Source organism: Apus apus, chromosome 1 (genome assembly GCF_020740795.1).
Source record: "Apus apus isolate bApuApu2 chromosome 1, bApuApu2.pri.cur, whole genome shotgun sequence".
Taxonomy (NCBI): Eukaryota; Metazoa; Chordata; class Aves; order Apodiformes; family Apodidae; genus Apus; species Apus apus.
In genome coordinates this window covers 21,858,831-21,875,262 of record NC_067282.1, presented here as the reverse complement: position 1 = coordinate 21,875,262, position 16,432 = coordinate 21,858,831, and the positions used below count along the sequence as shown (strand labels likewise).

General features: G+C 42.0%; 1 protein-coding gene across 5 annotated transcripts in view; it reads right to left on the bottom strand.

Moving 5' to 3' along the window:
* MTUS2 (microtubule associated scaffold protein 2) overlaps window positions 1-16,432 on the bottom strand; it is a 295,553-nt gene that overhangs the window by 260,037 nt on the left and 19,084 nt on the right. For 4 of the 5 annotated variants that reach the window (XR_007889387.1, XM_051618300.1, XM_051618285.1 and 1 more), the window contains exon 1: window positions 3,441-4,016. The exons of the other annotated variant lie outside the window; for it this stretch is intronic. The gene's annotated coding sequence lies outside the window, so the exon portion shown is untranslated. Of the gene's footprint in view, window positions 1-3,440; window positions 4,017-16,432 lie in introns of those variants that run through there. 5 annotated transcript variants of the gene reach the window in all.

The following is a 16,432-nucleotide window of genomic DNA, read 5'->3' as shown; positions in this document are numbered from 1 at the left end:
CTTTGCAAGAGCTGTCCCAAACAGCTCACAGTCTGCTCTAGCACTGACCCTCCTGCAGGACAAAGGGCATCTGCAGGATGTCTCCATCTGTCTCACAACCATCTCCTGCACCACCAATGAAGAAAGCTCTGCTTTGATGGGCAGCTGGCCTAGGTGACCTCCAGCACTCCCTCCCAGACAACACTATGCCATGATCCAGAAAGGAGCTGGGAATAAACTTGTGCCTTCAGCTGCTGTGGCAAACACCACCATCTCAGTCACTACAGGGGGAAGAAAGAGAGCTGGAGCCAAGCATCCTTCAGTGGGTTTATGCACACACACACACACACACACATACATATATATATATTTACATTCTACACTTACACCCACAACCTGCCACACTGTTGACCAGGGAGGATGGGGGAAGAGAGAACTGATCACCATAACAGATCCTGGGATCTATCGGATCTCAAGATGGAAAAATCTGGGTACACTGGGTAGCACACAGCAGCCAGCCAATGTATAATGACCTTTTTAATGTATGAAAAATTCAGCCAGAAAGGTGATAAAGGAGATTTGGGGGGGGGGAAATGAAAGATCAAAATAATAATAGCTTCAAAGCACTGTACTTATTTTAGACATTCTTACAGCATGTTTCCATAGGAACTGGAATGCAAAGAAGCACACTGCAGCACTGTTCACAAATGTTGTATGGTTTAGTGGCTTGTGAAGGATTGGTTAAGGCCACCATGACCACTCTAACAGTGCTGGGCACTTGCTGCTTTTGCTGCACAACAGGATCTTAGCTATGATGTTTTGCAACATCTAGGAAAATAACTATTTTTCCCTTGTTTTTCTCTAATCCTGCAGGCATGGCTGGTTTCACAGCCTCACACAGCCACAGTACTAAGCACTGCACTGGGGAGGTGGTGTGTCCTACAGAGGAACACACAGGCCTGGCTTTTGCATCCAGCTTTGGCACTCACCTGCTGAGCAACCTTGTTCAAGTCACACTAGGTGAGGTCTGCTCCATCTGTCAGCTGCCTGGAAAGCATCTAGGCCAGCTCAGCAGACGAGCACTTCCCTGGCCAACAGAGACAGAATCTACCGTGCCAAAGACACCCAACCCACGAACAGGTCTCTTGTTCCCAAAGCACCCACAAAGCCACCCCTATCTATACCCACCTGGTTACATACGTTAAGGGCTCTGCCCACACCCCAAGGAGCCATGTGGCAAATTGTTATTTTCTCCATTCAAAACTGTCTGATATAATGTTTACAAACATGTTAAGGGCGAGTGTCTGGAGGACGAAGCCAGGCTTTTTTCAGTGATGTCTAGTGACAGGACAAGGGGCAATGGGTGCAAACTGGAACACAGGAGGTTCAACGTAAATATCAGAAAAAATGTCTCTACTGTGAGAGTGACAGAGCACTGGAACAGGCTGCCCAGAGAGGTTGTGGAGTCTCCTTCTCTGGAGACATTCAAAACCTGCCTGGACACGTTCCTGTGTGATGTGCTCTGGTGATCCTCCTCTGGCAGGGGGGTTGGACTGGACAATCTTTCGAGGTCCCTTCCAACCCCTAAGATTCTGTGATTCTGTGATAATGTGAGGTCTGTGTCGCAGCTCAGCAGAGCAGCATTTAACTACATGAAGGGTGTATGGCACAAGGCTTGGGCACGTAGATGCTTTTGGTAACCCTCCTGCTGGGACAGTACTAAAGGACCATATATGACATGAGGAGACAGACGTGGTGTGATGGCACCCTTTACTCCTCTTGTGCCAACCCCCTCAGTAAGCTGTCGTCAAAACTAACATGGGTTTTGTCTCAGAGGGAAAAAATTAGTTGTCTACAAAAGACAAACATTTGAAGCAAAGAAACCCAGCCTATATGATCTGAGGGACAAGGACCTGGGACTGAGCAGAAGAATTAAGCTGTCTAACTGTGCAGACATCACATACTCAACATGACCAAAGCTCCTCCAGAACATGATGAACTGTGCACCTCTCCCTTTGATGCGGTGGAAACCCCAATGACCAGCTCAAATTTAGATGGTAAAAATGAAACAAAATTACTCCCTCCTTCTTTGCTGTCATTACTGAATGTGTGCAGTGGTGCAGTGGCAGTGATCCCATTTGTGAAGGACTTTCTCATCAATTCACAACAAGGGCTGCACAAGAACCAGCTACCTGTACTTTTGGATTGGGAGAAAAATAGAACTTTGTTACTTACAGATTTAAAAATCCCTTCACACATACATATATATAAACCATATATATGTATATATGTTGAAACCTGCTGGACTGAATACAAGTAAAGTTGGATAGCTTCCAACAATCAGGGTAAAACACACACTTCCTTGGACCTGCCAGGTTTAGCTTCATAGCCCAGTAGGAAACTAAGCCAAAAAGCTGAAGACTCTGCTTCTGGTCAGAAGCATCATCCAAACCCTGGCTGGCAGGGCAAAGCAATCTCAGTTCAAACACTCCATCTGGGCAGGAGCCACCTACAAATATCTTTATACTGTTGTGGAAATGCTAAAAGTATTTATGCTTTAAAGCCAAATTTTGTAAATTAATAGTTGCCTACAGCATAGAGTTATTTACAGACACTAAGATAATATATTAATTTAGATATTTAGTTACCACACATACTGCAAAGTTACTTGCTCATCAAAACGATTTCCACTGGAGGTACTGCCATAACAATCCATATGTATATTACACATTTGACAAACAGAAATATCAAAATAGGATGTCTGAAACCAAGTCAATTTCAAATGTTACATTGATGGTTTCAGTCAGTGGAAGGATGGAAGAAAACATCTGGGGAGGCCTGACAGCTTCACACTGAAACATAGTTTGGTTATTAAAAAAAAAAACAAAACACCACAAACCAACAAATTCTATCTTTTGAACCTAATTATTGAAAAGAAAAAAATAAATCCTATTTATTAAATCTTTTTTTCCTCTCCCTCCAGTAAAGTAACTCTGGGGAAGGTCCTTTGAAATAGTCTACAACTTGTATTTTAAGGATCAAAAGCAGTATACTAAAAATACACATTATCTGTGCCCCAGTGCATCTGAAGTCATACATTGAAGTGGAAGCAGACACGTTTTTATTCTAATTTTCCAATCCAAGTGAAATTTACTGGCTCAAACTGGTGCTGTAACGTAAACTCAAAAGCAGCATCTAAGTTTTCCATGTCTGTGTCTGTTTGCACGACTCCAGGTACAAATGCTGAGATTCCCAGCTGGGAACAAAGTCACAGACCACAGTGAGCTCTACTAAATGCTGACCACAGTCTGATTCACAGCCTAAACTAAACAAAACAGCACACAAAGGATAGTACATAGATAGGATTTTTCATACTGTCATTTTTTACAGTGAATAACTCAGTCTATAATACAGAAGAGTGCAGTGTCCTGCACTGGACAAGCAGGCTGCTGTGAACTTACCCAAGCACTTCAGCTTTCTCTTCTGGATCCCTCCGTGAGCAACTCAGGTCCAGGTCTTCTCTCTCGTGTCCAGACTTTTGCTGTCATTACCCAAGACCACATCTCACTCCAGGAAACCATCACTTCCAAAGGGAGCACCGATGCAGAGGGCGGTGAGTGAGGCCAGCCAGGACCAGGCTGCAGGACCTCTCTAGGGGCTAAAAACAAGCAGGGATATGCCAGCCTGCCCACCCGCCCCTGAAAGTATTTCTGCAGCTTAGCTTTCCCACTGTAAATTCTTGATGCAGGGAAACAATTAAAAAAAACCAATCCAGTCATTTATCCTCCAGGCTGGAGAGAAAGAAGAAGGCTGTCACAGCAGCGCCTGTTTTGAATGCTTGGCAGGTACACAGGCACAAGGGGGATGATGCTATAGATAAGTGCAGACAGAAATAGCTAGAAGGATGAGCTGGTTCAGGGTGGTGGTGGTGAAAAACAGCAGCAGTCTCCCTTCTCCCATAATTTCACCAAAATCAGCAGCTGACCAGCAGACTCACCGACTGTGCTGGCAGGAGAATGTCCCCTCAAGCTCTCAACCTCACGCTGGCAATATCCTTCTGGCACAGATGCCCTTCTCCAGCTCTGGTTGGTGCTTTGAGGACTGCATTCTCTCAGCCTACTTCTGACTCAGAGTACAAAACCTGCTTGCTGCCTGCTGTGGGTTTTGGTGCTGCTCCCAGAATTCTGCCAGGAAGCCACTTGCTCACAGATCCCCCTGTGCTAGCCAGGAAATTCAGCAATTATGGCTCAGATAATCCTGCCAAAGCACCGACCTGAAGTATCTGGGCAGCCACCTCACCTCTCCCCCACAGACAGCCTCACACAGTTCTCCCTACTGCTCTTACCAGCTTGCAAGGAGCCAAGCACAGAGCTGTCACCTGTCACTTACGCAACTTAGCTGCAGAAATACAAACTAGCTAAATTTGAGGGGTTTGCCCAGCTGCCACCCTTTAAGAATCCTTTGTTTTCCCCTCCCCCTCTGTAAGGCAACAGAGTCTAATTTTCTTCTAAAATTGGAAAACTGTCTCACCTGATTCTACCTGCACTGGGAAATCAGGAGGATTAAAACCCCTGCTTTTTAAAGCTGCTTAAGCAGGAACGATGAGCCAGTACCTCCTCTGCTATGTGCTTCATCAGTTCCCCAGGAACCAAGGTCGGTGGCTGTCAGTGTAACAGGACTACTCTGAGAAACACCCTGGCTGGGACAGAGTTGGGACAGGCAAGGACCCTCTGAGGTCAGTGGTGGCAACCTGAGAAGGGATGAAATTCCACACAAATCTGAGGGGAAAAAAAAGGGAAGATGGAAGGAAATAAAGAAAGAGCAGAGGAATGAGCTGTGATTTCACTGGGGGGCCAGAGAGGGTGGTGAGGGGATGCCAGGGTGTGCCCTGGAAAGGAGATAGACCACAGTAGACCAGGACTGGGGCACAGGCAAGTGAAGTTAAGCAATAAAACAGAAGCCATGAGAAAGGCAGGCAGCCAGGGATGTGGGAACACAACAGAAGGAGGCAACAGACACGGGAAGAAAAAGCCGTCATGAGAAATGGAAGGAGGAGAATGATCTGAGACAAAAATTAAGCATCCAATGCTCAGAAAAACACTGCAAAGAGAGGAAAAGCAAAACCACAGACCAACCCTAAACACATTTAAAATTATTTTATTAATCTTCTGTGCTTGAAAATACCATGTTCTGATATATTTCCCAGTTCCCTCCCTGCTTGCTCCCTTGTAACTGCTGCAAAGCTGCTCCTGTTACTTCCCCCATTGACCCAAGCTCATGTGCTCAGCATGAGGTGGGGGATATTCCTGAGACCAAGGGGACAAGGGGCCACTGGCACAGTGTTGGCAGCAGGACAGATAGGAAAACCATGCCACCTCACCACTCTTTACCTCCTGCATCAGCCCTACATTGACTTGGGGGATCAAACACCTGTGTTTTGGGAGAGCTGCTGTCTTGACCACCAGCTGCCAACACTGCTAGCTCAGGTTGCTTGAGGAAACCTTGTAGGCTACAACCATCTCAGTAAATTAAACATGCCCAGACAGCTTCCCAGGGATGAGGCCACCTTCCAAGATAGGACTGAAGCAGGTGACTGCACACACATTGCCTAATGGGGACATCTCCCAACTCTTTAACTCTCAAAACAGACCTTGGAAGCCACTGGGAGAAATCTGGCTGGCATGGATCAAATTTGGGCTAGGGACTGCTCCAGCAGCTCCCCCATGCAGGCAGCCTCTCCTCAGGGCCTGGCAGTGCTCCCTGCTAACAGAGACAGACCTGCAGCTTACCATAATGCCATGGTTGTTCAGACAAAACCTAGTATTCTTTCATCCCTGTCCATAGTCTCAGCTACTCTGGAAAGTCAGTGAAAATAGTACATTTGTCATGGCGGGAAAGCTCAAGAATTCAAGATAAGTGGCTTTTGAGAAAAAAAGAAAAACTTTAGGTCCGGAAAGATAAAAAGTACTGAGTGACAACCGAGCTGTAAAGGGAAACTTACATTTGATGTAAACAACTGCAACAGCAATGGCTACTTTTAAACAATTTGTGCCCAGAAACAGTCCTCAGGCACATTTATTTGCAGTTTTCCAGGGGGGGAAAATATTTTTTTATAAATTACTGCTCACATTTCTGATTATGTTGTCTTGTTAAACAAGAACCAATGTCATATGCCAGTGCTTGGGTGGTAGTACAAGAGCAACCCACTGTAGTTTAAAGCTTTTCAGACTCACTAAGCAGAGAGTACTACATGTGGACCATTAAAATAAAGTGTGTTAGAAAAATGTACAGGTGTAAACTGTCCCTTTTTCAAAATATTCATATCAGCTAGTGTTACCACCTTTTAAATCAAAGAAGTAAGTTTGAAAAGCAAGTAAATGTGTGACCAGATGCAAGGTGGGGAATTTTTTGACAGTTCATTGAAATTAAGTATTTTGCATAAAGGAGCTGATTATTTCATTTCTGTACTTGTGTGTTTTGCACTTGCTTTCACAAGAAGGTGAACAGTAACCACATTTTATTTGTCAAAGGGGAGAACATAGTTGCAGTATTCAGGGTTTGATGTTTACCATTTAAATGATGGGCAAGAAAACAAGAACAGTAACAGATGGAGTTCTTCTCATACAATTTAAGCTATTATGAGCTATTTATGATTTTTTTAAAAACACCAACAGCAAACACAGTATGCCTCCCTGCTACATAATACTTCATCTAAAATTTAACCACCGAGTTTGTTGAAATAAAGATGAAGTGCAACTTCTAAGGTATACGTTTAATACAATTTACTGACACATTTTTGCTTGCAAAATTGTTCAATTAATTATTTTATTTACAAAGAATCCTTAAATATATTTTTTATCCTTTTACCAGGATTTGGTTCCTGGTTACTTTAACAGCTGAAAACGTGCCTTGGACATCTGTGATCTTCCTCACCACCACCACCTCAAGAGGAAAAAAGCAGTCTTAAGCTCTTTATTCTACCAGGAAAAACTAAGTAGGGATTTCCTTGTAGGCAACAATACACATACCACTCATTTGCCAGTATAGTTTAGATGCATGAAAAACTCTTCCACCTGAACCATCATGAACTTCTGTCTTGCACAAGGACCACTGAGTCAGCAAAAGAAAGAACACTCACTTTTCCTATAGGAAATAAACTGGTGACAGATAACAGTGCTCCAGTCAAACCAACACTAACAACAACAAAAAAAAACAAATATACAAACCCTGTTTATTTACAAGCCTTGTTTCAACAAACACTGAATATTTCTAAGAACCATTTCAGTCTTAAATCAGATTCAAGAACACCATGAACCCAAGCAGTTCACAAGAACAGAGGTAACAGCACCAGAAATAAAAGCCTAAAATGCTTTATTTTTCTAGCAAGAATTTGTATGCCATCAATATTAAAATCTACATTTTAAAGCTGGTTGGGTTTTTGTTTTGTTTTGAATTTTTAAATTCAGAGCTTCTGGAAAAACATCATCATTGATTTGCTTTAGAAATAACCATATTTTAGCTAAATAGACTTGCATAATTAACCATCTTTTGTCTAATGTGAAAGCACCCAAATAACAGATAGTTACACAATAGATAGTTACACAATAGTTACTGTGTACACAAACTACACATGCAACAACCCAAGATCACCATCAGAGTAAGTCTTCCTCAGATCACAGAATCACAGAATTGTCATGGTTGGAAAGGACCTCTGAGATCACTGATTACAACCATCAACACGGAAAAAAACAACCAACCAAACACAAACAACCACATACACTCCACCAAAAAACACCCACAAAAAGACCTCACAGCCATGTTGGCTGTCACCAATCACCTCTTTATTTTCCATGTGCCTTAGCAGACTTTCCAGGAGGATCTGGAAGTGCCACATCTATACATTTCTTAAATACCTCCAAGGATGGTGATTCAACCACCTCCCTGAACAGGCTGTTCCAGTGCCTGACCACTCCTTTCAGTACAGAAATTCTTCCTAATATCCAGTCTAAACCTCCCCTGGTGCAACTTCAGGCCATTTCCTCTGGTTCTATTGTTATCCACTTGGGAGAAGAGGCCAACTCCCACCTCCCTGCAACCTCCTTTCAGGTAGCTGTAGAGAGCAATGTGGTCTCCCTTCAGCCTCCTCTTCTCCAAACATCCAAACATCCCCAGCTGCCTCAGCCGCTCCTCATATGACTTGTTCTGTAGACCCTTCACCAGCTTGGTAGCTCTGCTCTGGACATGTTCCAGTACTTCAATGTCCTTCTTCTTGTGAGGGGCCCAGAACTGAACACAGTACTCAAGGTGCAGCCTCACCAGTGCCAAGTACAGGGGCATGATCACTTTCCATACTCCTGCTGGCCACACTACTCCTGATAAAGGCCAGAATGCTGTTGGCCTTCTTGGCCACCTGGACACACTGCTGGTTCATGCTCACTTGGCTGTCAACCAGCACCCCCAGGTCCCTCTCTGCAGGGCAGCTCTCCATCCACTCTTCCCCCAGCCTGTAGTGTTGCCTGGGGTTCTTGTGACCAAAATGCAGGACCCGGCACTTCGTCTTATTGAACCTCATACAACTGGCCTCAGCCCATCAATCTAGCCTGTCCAGGTCCCTCTGCAGAGCCTTCCTACCCTCAGGCAGATCAACACTTCCACCCAATTTTGTGTCATCCACAAACTTACTGAGGGTGCACTCAATCCCCTCATCCAGATCATAGATTTTGAACAAGACTGGCCCCAAAAGTGAGACCTGAGGGACACCACTGCTGACCAGCTGCAAATATATATATATCAATACATATAATTCCAAAGATAGAATAACAACTGTCTGGAAGAGAAATCTCAGTTATTCATAATGTATTTTAGCATTCAATTGTAGAACAAGTTTTTTGGGGTTTGGATTTACCTTTTTTTGAATCTAAGTGATTTTGGTGTTTGAAGGGCCTGCTGTGTTGAAGTCCTAGAGACAAAAATCCTCTTTGAGCTGGAAAATTGTCACAGAAGGTGTCACAGCCATTGTAAGGTTCAGAAGAGTTCCTTGGTTGCTCCATACACATTTATTGCTGGCTTTTCTGAGAAAGCTGCCAACTAGGGTTGGCTTACTGCTTGCCATTTGTTGTATTCAGATCCTCATCACTGTGGTGTTTCATGTTTTGATCATCTTCCTATAAAGGAATTTGAAGGTATTTCATAGCAGTTGCCCTCACGAACCAGAGATTAAGCGCATCTGGCCTCTTGTTCCATCTCCCAGAGCACCACAACCAAACATTTCCAAGGATGATGTACAGAGTATATATGGAATAAACACTCCCTCAACTCAGATGCAGATATTAAAGACTGAATGATTTCTTAATTGTGTGAGGTTTTATTTTATATGGCTCTAAGTAGGTTCTAAGCAACTACAGCTTATATGCATGACCTATCTTCTTTTTAACTTCCTGGCCAGTTTCAAGTGACTTTGATGGAAGAGTTGAGTTCCCACAAGGTTTGTGACAGCTGGTGACCAAGGAGAAGAGTGAGAGTTCTGTAAAGGAAGGCTAAGAAAAGGCTGTAAGGTAAGCTTTAACATCATGGGACAACAGACTGACTTCATGGAAGAGATTTTTTACTTAAAGATGAGTAAGGTACAACTGAAGTAAGTATTGTATGAGACACCAAGGAATTAATATCTTGATCAAGTTTTCTCTCCCATGGTGACTGTCTATTGCCTAATAAGGTGCAGCCATTTCCCCAGCAATTACAGCATCACTAAGGGCTCTCCTGCATGTGCTTCTCTGATGCATTAAGGGTTTAGTATAACTCAGTTAGAAAGTGAACTAATCATGAGACAATCCCAATAGAAAACAAGCTTCATTAGTTCTTCTGCTAGCTTTGCAGTCACTAGTATAATCCTAAAATCTTGAAACCCTTAAAATTATATTCTTCTTAATTCTACTAATTTTTGGTGTACATGTTACAGTTGATGAATGCTACAGTTTTACCTGCTATGTGAAAGGGATTCCCTTTTTGTGAACCATTTTGATTTTGGCAACTTTGAATTTTAGAGAATCGTCCCATTGCTTTTGTGTTACAAAGCAGGGAGAATTGGAGCTCCCAGTGCTCATAACTGTTTTCTAAAATTTACTGAACACAGTGCAAGGTTTACAGTCTGATCAGAAACAGCTTATTCTTCCTACTCTTATTATGCACTTATTCGGACACAACACATGCTGGATGCCAGAAAAGCTTTATAAATACTGCTAACCCTGCATGAGGACTCATATTTACAAGCATGGAACCCTTTGTTCTAGTTCCCGGTTTTAAGGACCGATAATCCAAACATGAGGCAAGCAGGTAAACAAAAGCATAGAGATGTCCACAGACCCTCCAAAAGGTGATAAATCACACCGGTAACAGATCTCTGATGAGAACCAAAACTTCCAAACACCAAGAGGGACACTCTAACTAATAATGTCAGTCTCTGTAGCTACCTTCCATTGCAAATTCTGTGGATGCTAAAAAACCAAACGCCTTTCAACAAAAATAACTTCAGTTTGTTTATATTGATGCAAAAGATTAAATGAGTCTCAGCAGCACAGACAGATTTTCCTCCTGAAGGGTTGGTTTTCCCATTCTGATACTGGTGTCTGATGCACACACATGGCTACTTACCAAGATAAATTGTAGTGAAAGGACTATTCCAGTACCTGGATTCAACCTCCAGTCACGTCTGGTATCAATTAAATATTTCCAGATGCCTAAGCAGAGCCTGTCTAAAAGAGTACCCATGCAATTAATGAGTGGCATGTATTCTCTTCAGTGCATGCGAAAATGGGTCAGCAACATTTTAAAGTGAGCAGATGATCCTGCCCTGAGGAAGAGAAGTATAAAAGACGATGTCTTGAGGTGCCTTCCAGCTCTCTTCTTCTGAGTCTACAACATACACCAATGAGATAAAGCCTGTGTTGAACACTGCCTGTTTCTAATGTCCTGCAGACCATTTCAACCTTTCTCTTTGAAAGCTTTTGTTGAATACCTGGATTTTATTTCTTCCTCATTCCTCCAATTTTTATTTCTGCCTACTCATCCCTCAGTCTCCTTCTTATCTTCTGACCTAATTATTCTCCTTAGTCTGTTTTCTCTAACCTCAGTTTCATGCCTTCTCTTCTATATTTCCACTTAACTTTAACCATGCTTGCAGTCATACTGTACTGATTGTTTCATTAAATTATGTATGAAAAGAAGTGATAAGTTCCATTCTATGACACAGTTAAAGCCTTCAAGGATTCTCTTGCATAATTAGGTTAAAATAGCTATTATAGACCTGCAACATTGCTAACAGATTTCACTTTACTCACTACACCTACTGTGGCTTAACATCTTGCCCAAAGACACTTCGATGCCAATAGTTAACCAATGAAAGTGCTTCAGTTCTGTGTTTTTCAGCACTAGTGAGCCAGATATTTTTAATGTTACTTCTATACAATTCCCAATAGCCAGGGCCAGAGCCTGTGTAATGATGTGTGTCATTCAGAGCACGCTCCTGCAATCTGCAAAGCCCAGCCAGACCCGCAGCCAGTCTGCTAAATGATCACTTAGGAGTGTGAATAAAGAGTTGGAGCTGTGTAAATAAGAAGCATTCACGTCGCTGGGAAAGGAGACATAAGTCATTTTGCTAACAGAATAGCCTAACTACAAAAAGGACCATAGTATACACAGATCAACGTTCTGCTTATCACTGATATCAAACAAGAGGATTACACATTGCATGTAATCAGAGGTGTTTTCATGTTCACTCTTCTGCAAGTCACAAACAATTTTCCCTGGCCTTTCAGAAGAGAGAGCACTTGAGACAAACTCTTGAGAATACACAAATTAATAAGCAGTAAAGATGGGTGAGTTTTGCTAGATCTGTGGGAAGCTGACTTTTCCACTGAAAAAAGGATCTCGCCTGACCTCTAAAGATATTAAAAGAGCACATATTCTTATTATAGCAGGAACAGAAGGTTGTGAAAACTCTTGCACCTTCAATGATGAAGTGCATACACTTAATCGCTCTCACAGAAGAAAGATGTTCCATTATTGAGTATGGGGTTGCATAAAGGAAACTGTCTGGAAGAGGGCTTGCAGACCCAACTTTTGCACTAGGAATGGAAACTGACCACCTTCTCTAGTGAAGAGCAGCTGTCTACAAATTAAGGCAATTAAAGGCAAAGAGGAAGATCTGTCTTGCTCTGTCCCTTCATACAGATGTAGACACTTTTCTGCAACAAAGGTGATATGAGAAAGGGTGACTCTAGTGCACTTTAGGAGATGCTCAGAAATTGATCCTCATTGTAACGTGTAAAGATCCTCCTCAAATCATGTGTAAAGTACTACCCATTCTGCAAAGAGCAGCTGCAACTTCAACAGACCTTTGCACCTAATAGACCCGATTCCTGCAGCATCAGTTCCACTATGTACTGCAGAATTTTCTTTAGGACATTGTCCCAGCCATGATTTACAGGTGCATTTTTTCCATAATTAGTACAACTAATGCTTCCCTTGGATTAAGTGGCAATGGCAGTTTTTCCAATTCCAGCAGCATAGAAAACTTGTTCTCCAAGAACATGGCATATGCCAACTTGATTGTTGGAGTACCCTTTATTTCAGTGCAATTTGCAGTATTATAAGCAAACAACACCAAATCTGAACTCCTTTAACAACATTAAAAAATAAAAAAGAAATAAAATTTGATGCATTATGAAATACAACCTTAAGATTTTTATAGTCCTGAGGGCCAAATTTTGTTCTCAACACAATAAACCAATGAAGATTGAACCCACTGAAATGAAACTTTGATGGAACTTGTAAATACGTGAAAACTGGATTCCAAATCAATTCACACTGCCTTTTGAAGCCAAGAAGAAAAACCAAAAGAAAAACAAAGGAAAAAAGAGGAAAAAGAAATGTCTACAAAACAGTGTCTGTAAGACCCGAGAAGCACTTCTGTTCTCACTGATGAAAACAGGATGATCTATGGAGACACGACACCCATGACAACACCTGTCAAAAGATTTAAAGGTGAAAGCTTTTTTGCAGAATGTCCAACAACTATAAACATGCAAGACAACTAGTGAGAGCCAGCAAATGCTGGAAGAATCAGAAGTGCAATTAGACTCTTCCAAATGGTTAGTGAAGCCAATGAGCCTCTTGACAAGACCCACTTCTCAAAGATGAATATCATTAGGCAACAGTATTTTGTATTTTAAAACCCCTCTTAAGCCAGCACACATTAAAATACACCATTTCATAATGTCAAGGAAAAGACCCTGCCCCAGTAAATCAGGTGTCCATATCTGAACGCTGTGTAACTCAGACATAATATTGTGATAGGGTTGCTGGAGCTGCCTCACTGCAAAGCACGAGAAGACATTCAAGCTCTAAGTAGCTTTCTTGCTTATTCTGACCAATATTCTGTTCCGATAAACTTAATTGTGAAAGTAAAAAAATGCTTAACTCAATCCACAGGGCTAATTTAGTAAACTGTTCATCTTTGATAAGGGGGCAGAAAACTGCATTTTCTAACTGGAACTGACCCATCACTATCGATCCAGCACTAAACTTATTACATAGCAAAACTGGTTTTATCAGCATCCCCATCCAGCTTCACCAGTTGACAATCCCTGGAGATATAAGCAGTGAAGCTGCAGGAGACACAGACAAGTGGTTGATGAGGGAGGCATCATACTGGCCAAGGATCAGGTGAAGACGTGAAAGGGCTGTCAGGGCTGAGGATAAGCACCTTCTACTGTCTTGGCCAGGAGAAGAGGCAGCAGAGGAGGTTGGCACAGAAGGGGATGCACAAGGGAAGAGCAGCCAGGAAAGTGGGGGACACAGCTGTGTCAGGGAAGCAGTTGCATCAGAAGTGGGGCACAGAATATCTAAGGGAAAAGTGACAGGACTTGAAATAGGATTATGTGCAGGTAACTCCCTGCTGTGGGAGTGCGCAGCAAGCAGTCAACAGTGCCCTCTGTACAGAAAAATGTGCAGAGAAAAGAAGCAGAATATCTATTTCAACTGCATGCCTCGAATAGTGATGAGCCATTCACAAACAGGTATCAGAGACAGGCTATGGTGCAAAATAGCATGGGAGGACATCAGGCAGGTCAGGATTAAAAATGCAGTCTTGAAAAGAGCTGACCTAGCAGTGGAAACTGCAACTGTGAAAGGTGGTTCAAACCAGGTCAGTCCCACTCAGGAACTAAAAAGAACTCTCTCCAACCCAGGAACGGAGAGGAGAGGATGAATTTCTAAGCTATAGCTAGGCAAAAAATTAAGCATGTCTCCAAATAAAATGTTTTTCACGTGTCAACAGCAGGAACTGAAACCTGAGAACACAATTTTTCAAGCAAAAATGCTGAAAAAGTTGAGGAAAACATGTGACAGGTATGGCAAAGTTTGAAGACACCGATCAACAGGGGTAAAAAATTAGTAGATCCATTTTTCTGAAAGCTGTTTCCTTCTTCCTTTCTTCTTTCTTTATCAAAAGGCAAGCTATTCCTCTCCCTCTTGCCTCTATCCAGACTTGCATGGCTATGACACCACTGAACACAATGGCAGGTCAGTAGAGCAACACCAAAATTCCTAACTGAACCAAAATGTTATTTTCACAGCATTTGAAAGAGGGGAGCATTACATTAGACATTAGGAAGAAATTATTTAGTGTGAGGGTGCTGAGACACTGAACAGGTTGCCCAAGGAAGTTGTGGAAGCCCCATCCCTGGAGGTGTTCAAGGACAGGTTGGATGGGGCTCTGAGCAACCTGGTCTAGTGGGAGGTGTCCCTGCCCATGCAGGGGGGCTGGAACTAGATGATCTTTAAGGTACCTTCCAAATCAAACCATTCTATGATGCTATGATGATTCTATGATCTCAGTATGAATCTATACATGCTCCACTATAGTTTGTGTCCTGTTCTCTTCTAATTAGGAGGTGAGCTTTTTGGCAGTTTGACACTTCCTAACCCTCATCATAGTCTTTCCTTGCCCAAGTGAAGGAAGGAAGGGAATCAAAAACCCAACAGATCCATAAGATTTTTTGATACTAAAATAACAGAGGAGAAGGGTAAGGGAGCCAAGCCAGGAATTTACAGGAGAGGGCAAGGACACAGGTACATTAACTGAGGGAGCCTGGGAGAGAGACTTAAGAAAGAATAACCTGGTTGCTGACTTTCAGGGTGCAGAAGGTGGTGGCAGGCAACACCTATTTTCATTCATTATCACAGCAAGTTTATTCCTAGTCATTTACATGATACAGGGAAAAAGTTATTTTGTGCAAAGAAATTCTTCACATTTGGGGTCAAGTTTGGTATGGGAAGAGAGCTCAAGCCCCTTCATCTGCTCCTCCAAACTTTCTTCTACTCTCTGTCACCACTTGAAGTATAAGCAAAGCAATCCCTTTCATACCCTTCAAAGTTTTGTCTTCACTGAACATTATCAGTAGTCCCCAGAGTTCTAATTTATATCCTATTACAGTATTACATGGGAATCAAATCAGCAGATGCCAAGACAATTGCCCAGGAAATTTTAGCAAAATAGTCTTTGAAATTTAGTACAAGTGGAACATGCATTCACAGCAAAAACAGAATAATGTAGGTTTCTTTAGAAACTGTGGCTGGTTCACAATTTTGTATATTCTGTTCTAATCTATAAGTAGCATAGACCCCTAAGCATATGAAATGTTTATATTACCCTTACGAGTGAAAACTGAGATAAATATACATGCTAAAGTAAGCCATACACCTATACTCAGCCTTCCTCCATTCAGAAAAATTCCCAACTGGAAAATATCTAAAAAATACATTCTTCAGTAGGATTTGGAAGAAATATTGTCCTTTTTTCTTTACTTTTAAAGAAAGGCTCTTGGTATAGTCTTGGTGTTTTCTCCCCTTGAGAAACGGAACAACTGTTTACTTTTATACTTTCAATTGATCTAGCAGGCATGGCATATTTTTGACTCCATAGAAACGGCATTTTAAATGTAAGTTAAATTAATAAACCCCTCAAATTTGCAGGAACCAATTCTTAAGCAGCATCAGAGGCAGACAAAAAAAGAATGCTCTTGCAAATCAGAAAATGGAAGACAGGCTCCAAGTTTCCTTTTTATAAATCGTTTATTATGTCAGTGAAGACCTCCTTTTCCTTTCTTAAGAGTTAAAATCACTTAAGCAAGAAGTAGTCATAATCTTCAGAGACATCTTTGTTCATGATAATTGTTCATACCAGGAGTAATATTTGGGTAGACCAAAAGCTTCCAATAAAGTTAAATCTGGCAGGTTTTTCTTTTCCAGAATTTCAAAATTAATACGAAGGGTTGTATCCCAATATTCAGTGATGTAATATGAATTAAAATGTTGCAGGAGAAAAAGAAACAAACAGAAAAAAACAAAACCTTAGCAAAAGGAGGGTCATTGCTGAATGTTTTTTCTGAGAAAC